This window comes from Arachis hypogaea, chromosome 17 (genome assembly GCF_003086295.3).
Source record: "Arachis hypogaea cultivar Tifrunner chromosome 17, arahy.Tifrunner.gnm2.J5K5, whole genome shotgun sequence".
Classification (NCBI taxonomy): domain Eukaryota; kingdom Viridiplantae; phylum Streptophyta; class Magnoliopsida; order Fabales; family Fabaceae; genus Arachis; species Arachis hypogaea.
The window spans coordinates 35,343,947-35,350,426 of NC_092052.1; the positions used below are offsets into that span (position 1 = coordinate 35,343,947).

Consider the following 6,480-nt stretch of genomic DNA (forward strand, 5'->3'; position numbering starts at 1 on the left):
GAAGGGCATAAGGAGGTTCAATGGAATCTCTATGGTCTCCAGATGAGCCTCAGAGTCCTTAGGTTCCTCAGAGGGAAGCTCCTTATTGATCACTGGACGTCCCAGGAGGTCTTCCTCCTTGGGATTCACGTCCTCCACTCCCCTAGTATGTTCGGCCATGGTGCTTATGTCAATGGCCTTGCACTCTCCTTTTGGGTTCTCTTCTGTATTGCTTGGGAGAGTACTGGGAGGGATTTCAGTGATCCTTTTACTCAGCTGGCCCACTTGTGCTTCCAAATTTCTAATGGAAGACCTTGTTTCATTCATGAAACTTACAGTGGCCTTAGATAGATCAGAGACTAAGTTTGCTAAATTAGAAGTATTTTGTTCAGAGTTCTCTGTCTGTTGCTGAGTGGATGATGGAAAGGGTTTATTATTGTTAAACCTGTTTCTTCCACCATTATTAAAGCCTTGTTGAGGATTTTGATCCTTCCATGAGAAATTTGGATGATTTCTCCATGATGAGTTATAGGTGTTTCCATAAGGTTCACCTAAGTAATTCACCTCTGCTATTGCAGGGTTCTCAGGATCATAAGCTTCTTCTTCATAAGAAGCCTCTTGAGTACTGTTGGATGCAGCTTGCATTCCATTCAGACTCTGAGAGATCATATTGACTTGCTGAGTCAATATTTTATTCTGAGCCAATATGGCATTCAGAGTATCAACTTCAAGAACTCCCTTCTTCATAGGCGTCCCATTACTCACAGGATTCCTTTCAGAAGTGTACATGAACTGGTTATTAGCAACCATGTCAATGAGTTCTTGAGCTTCTGCAGGCGTTTTCTTTAGGTGAATGGATCCACCTGCAGAAGTGTCCAGTGACATCTTTGATAGCTCAGATAAACCATCATAGAATATATCTAGGATGGTCCATTCTGAAAGCATGTCAAAAGGACACTTTTTGGTCAACTGTTTGTATCTTTCCCAAGCTTCATAGAGGGATTCACCTTCTTTCTGTCTGAAGGTTTGAACATCAGCTCTAAGCTTGCTCAGCTTTTGAGGAGGAAAGTACTTGGCTAAGAAAGCCGTGACCGGCTTATCCCAAGAGTTCAGGCTGTCTTTGGGTTGAGAATCCAACCATAATCTAGCTCTGTCTCTTACAGCAAAAGGGAAAAGCATGAGCCTGTAGACTTCAGGATCTACTCCATTAGTCTTAACAGTATCACATATCTGCAAGAATTCAGTTATGAACTGAAAAGGATCTTCAGATGGAAGTCCATGAAACTTGCAGTTCTGCTGCATCAGAGAAACTAATTGAGGTTTCAGCTCAAAGTTGTTTGCTCCAATGGCAGGAATGGAGATGCTTCTTCCATGTAAGTTGGAATTAGGTGCAGTAAAATCACCAAGCATCTTCCTTACATTATTATTATTTTCGGCTGCCATCTCCTCTTCCTGTTCGAAAATTTCTGAAAGGTTATCTCTGGATTGTTGTATTTTAGCTTCTCTTAATTTTTTCTTCAAAGTCCTTTCAGGTTCTGGATCTGCTTCCACAAAAATGTTCTTATCCTTGCTCCTGCTCATATGACAAAGAAGAAGGCACAGAAAAATAATAATAGAGATCCTTTATACCACAGTATAGGGATTCCTGTGTGAGTAGAAGAAGAGGGGGAGACAAAGAATGTAATATAATGGAAGAAACACAACTGTGAGGATGGCAGAGATGTGAGATGAGATGTTAGGATATGAATGAATAAATAGAATGAGATGGGAGAGGGAGAATTTTCGAAAATATTTTTTTTTGAAAAAGAGTTAGTGATTTTCGAAAATGGTTTTTGAAAAATGTTAGTAATTTTCGAAAATTTTTAAAATTAAAAATAAAAAATAAGAATAATTAGTTAATTAAAAAGAAATTTTTGAAAAAGAGGAAAGATATTTTCGAAAATTAGAGAGAGAGAGTTAGTTAGGTAGTTTTGAAAAAGTTAAGAAACAAACAAGAAGTTAGTTAGTTAGTTGAAACAAATTTTGAAAAGATAAGAAGTTAGGAAGTTAGAAAAGATATTTTGAATAGATATTTTTGAAAAAGATAAGATAAGAAGATATTTTAGAAACTAATTTTGAAAAAGATTTGATTTTTAAAATCTCAATTAATGACTTGATTCATAAGAAATCACAAGATATGATTCTAGAACTTAAAGTTTGAATCTTTCTTAACAAGCAAGTAACAAACTTCAAATTTTTGAATCAAAACATTAATTGATTATGTCATTTTCGAAAATTTGATATAAAAATAAGAAAAAGATTTTTGAAAAAATATTTTTGGAATTTTCGAAAATAACTAAGAATTTTGAAAAAGATTTAATTTTTGAAAAAGATTTTGAAAAAGATAAGATTTTCAAATTGAAAATTTGATTTGACTCATAAGAAACAACTTGATTTTAAAAATTTTTGAAAAAGTCAAATCAAATTTTCGAATTTGATGAGAGAAAAAGGGAAAGATATTTTTTTGATTTTTGAATTTTTATGATGCAAGGGAAAAACAAGAAAAATGATGCAATGCATGAAATTTTTAGATCAAAACAATGAATGCATGCATGAATGATATGAGTGTCAAGATGAACATCAAGAACATATTTTTGAAAAATTTTTGATGCAAAGAAAACATGTAAGACACCAAACTTAGAATTCTTTAATGCTTAGGCACTAAGAATTCAAGAATGCATATGATAAACATGAAAAGACACAAAACAAAAAATCATCAAGATCAAACAAGAAGACTTACCAAGAACAACTTGAAGATCATGAAGAACACTATGAATGCATGAAATTTTCGAAAAAAATGCAAGATGCATATGCAATTGACACCAAACTTATAACATGACTCAAGACTCAAGACTTAAACAAGAAACAGAAAAATATTTTTGATTTTTATGATTTTCTAATTTTTTTGGATTTTTTTCGAAAATTTATTGAAAAGGGAAAATCAGGATTCCAAAATTTTTTATATGAATTCCAGGAATCTTGCATTCTTAGTCTAAAGCTTCAGTCCAGGAATTAGACATGGCTCACTAGCCAGCCAAGCTTTCAAAGAAAGCTCCAGTCCAAAACACTAGACATGGCCAATGGCCAGCCAAGCTTCAGCATTTAACACCAGAGTATATTGCTTTTGATAACAAATTGCTGCTCATCATTTATCAAGTATGTAACTTACCTCTGATGGTTTGGAAGCCTCAGTCCAAAAGAATTTAGACATGGCTTTACAGCCAGCCAGGCTTCACATGCTTCATGAAACACTAGAATTCATTCTTAAAAATCTTGAATAAAATTTTTGAAAACATTTTTATTTTTTTTTCGAAAACAGATGAGAGATTTTTGAAAGATTTTTTTGAAAACAAAATGAAAAGAAAATTACCTAATTTGAGCAACAAGATGAACCGTCAGTTGTCCAAACTCAAACAATCCCCGGCAACGGCGCCAAAAACTTGGTGCATGAAGTTGTGATGTCCAGGCTCAAACAATCCCTGGCAACGTGAGCAACTTGGTACGCGCAATCGTGATTACACTTTAATTATGTAAAATTCATGGCACTTTCTTTCCCTGGCAATGGCGCCAAGAACATGGTGCCAATACCATGGTTCACAACTTCGATACAACTAACCAACAAGTGCACTGGGTCGTCCAAGTAATACCTTACGTGAGTAAGGGTCGAATCCCACGGAGATTGTTGGTATGAAGCAAGCTATGGTCACCTTGCAAATCTCAGTCAGGCAGATATAAATTGATAATGGTGTTTTCGAATGATAATTAATAGAATAGGGATAGAGGTACTTATGTAAATCATTGGTAGGAATTTCAGATAAGCGAATGGAGATGCTTTTCGTTCCTCTGAACCTCTGCTTTCCTGCTATCTTCATCCAATCAGTCTTACTCCTTTCCATGGCTGGCTTTATGCAAGGGCATCACCGTTGTCAGTGGCTACATCCCCTCCTCTCAGTGAAAAATATGTTCACATGCTCTGTCACAGCACGGCTAATCATCTGTCGGTTCTCGATCATGCTGGAATAGGATTCACCCTCCTTTTGCGTCTGTCACTAACGCCCAGCACTCGCGAGTTTTAAGCTCGTCACAGTCATTCAATCATTGAATCCTACTCGGAATACCACAGACAAGGTTTAGACCTTCCGGATTCTCTTGAATGCCGCCATCATTCTAGCTTACGCCACGAAGATTCTGGTTGGGAGATCTAAGAGATATTCATTCTAGCTTATTTCATGTAGAACGGAAGTGTTTGTCAGGCACGTATTCATAGGGGAGAATGGTGATGAGCGTCACACATAATCATCACCTTCATCACGTTCTTGGGTGCGAATGGATATCTTAGAAGTGAAATAAGATGAATTGAATAGAAAACAGTAGTACTTTGCATTAATCTTTAAGGAACAGCAGAGCTCCACACCTTAATCTATGGAGTGTAGAAACTCTACCGTTGAAAATACATAAGTGAAAGGTCCAGGCATGGCCGAGAGGCCAGCCCCCATGGTCTAAGAACTATGCGTTCAGAGATGGTATACAACTGATCAAAGATACCTAATACAATAGTAAAAGGTCCTATTTATAATAAACTAGCTACTAGGATTTACATGAGTAAGTAATTGATGCATAAATCCACTTCCTGGGCCCACTTGGTGTGTGTTTGGGCTGAGCCTGAGTGTTGCACGTGTAGAGGTCTTTCTTGGAGTTGAACGCCAGCTTTTGTGCCAGTTTGGGCGTTCAACTCTGGTTTTGGCTCCTTTTCTGGCGCTGGACGCCAGATTTGGGTAGAAAGCTGGCGTTGAACGCCAGTTTACGTCGTCTATTCTTGGCCAAAGTATAAACTCTTATATATTGCTGAAAAGCCCTGGATGTCTACTTTCCAACGCAATTGGAAGCACGCCATTTTGAGTTCTGTAGCTCCAGAAAATCCACTTTGAGTGCAGGGAGGTCAGAATCCAACAGCATCAGCAGTCCTTCTTCAACCTCTAAATCTGATTTCTGCTCAAGTCCCTCAATTTCAGCCAGAAAATACCTGAAATCACAGAAAAACACACAAACTCATAGTAAAGTCTAGAAATGTGAATTTAACATAAAAACTAATGAAAACATCCCTAAAAGTAACTAGATCCTACTAAAAACATATTAAAAACAATGCCAAAAAGCGTATAAATTATCCGCTCATCAGCTACCATTAGAAATTAATTTGAATACTTTGAGAATATCAAAACAGAATGATTTTCTAGTCGATGATTATTGGTATGCAATGTTTGATGATTTGAATGAATTGGACTCAGGGCGAATGATGGCACTTGAAAATATAGTTCGACAAAAAGAAAGCATTGCTCGAAGTTATAATTGTCGAATAAGAGAGAAATATTTTAATATAGGTGAGTTGGTTTTAAAAGTTATTTTGCCAATGGAGAAGAAATAGAAATTTCTTGGCAAATGGTCCCATACTTGGGAAGGCCCTTTTCAAGTGATAGGATTATATTATGAAAATGCATATCAAATCAAGGATATCGAGTTAGGAAAAATAATTAACTCGATTAATGAAAAGTATTTAAAGCAATATTATTGTTGGCTAAATTAAAGTCAAACATGCATAAGTCCAGAAAAGATAAAGACCATCACAAAGAGTAAAGTTTGAGGAAAAAGAAATTCAAGGTGCCAAGAGTCTTGCCAAGTTTGAGCGTAGCTTTGCCCTGTCGTTGTCCAAAGTTGAAATTGCCTCAGCATGCCTGAACTTTTCAAATTGGACCTTGTCAAGTTGTTTCTTATATTCTTCTTGCTTGGTCTCAATAGAAACAATTTCTTGAATGATTTGTTGTTGTTCTTGCTGGGCAGTGGTCAGAGGTACGACTATTTCAGCCCGTCTCTCGCGTACTTTGGCAAGATTTTCATTGATTTGGGCTAAGTCTATTTCGAGCTTTATCTCTTCCTTGTCATAAAAGGCTTGAATAGAGACAGCATGAGAGATTCTCAGATTGAACTCTTTCCGAGAAGCTTTCTTCGATTGAAGAGCAGAGGCACAATTATCTACTTCAGTTGTGATCTTAGCCTCTTCATTTTTGATCTCTTGGAATTTATTCTGAAAAGCTACATTGTTGTTGGCAAGTTGCTTGAATTGTTAGATTATGGCAGAGTATGTAGTAGAAGCCGGAAACTCAAAGGGAGAATTCAAAAGATCAGATAAAAGTTAGTTGAGAAGGGGGTTCTTGATCCATGCAGCAGGTGGATGATCCAAGAGTTTGAGAAGTGATCGAAGCCGTTCTCGAGTGTCAACATCCAACTCGAATAAAGGACTGGATGAAGATGGTCTAGGAAGTGTTGGAACGGGAATGGGCACTTCGTCCTCTTGGATAACTCGATTTAAGACAGAGATAAAGTTAGCCAATGTAGCACTTGTAGGTGTGGTAGAAGTGCCCAAGTGTCCAGATTCTTGACCAGGAGGGGTTTGAAACTTGGCTTGTT

At 36.9% G+C, this 6,480-nt stretch overlaps 1 non-coding gene across 1 annotated transcript; it reads left to right on the forward strand.

Annotated features, from left to right (window-relative positions):
* The first annotated feature begins 918 nt into the window (after positions 1 to 918).
* Positions 919 to 1,026, forward strand: LOC112768883 (small nucleolar RNA R71). Its single transcript, XR_003186262.1, has one exon. It is a non-coding gene; the product is annotated as a small nucleolar RNA R71 (small nucleolar RNA).
* Positions 1,027 to 6,480: the final 5,454 nt, after the last annotated feature.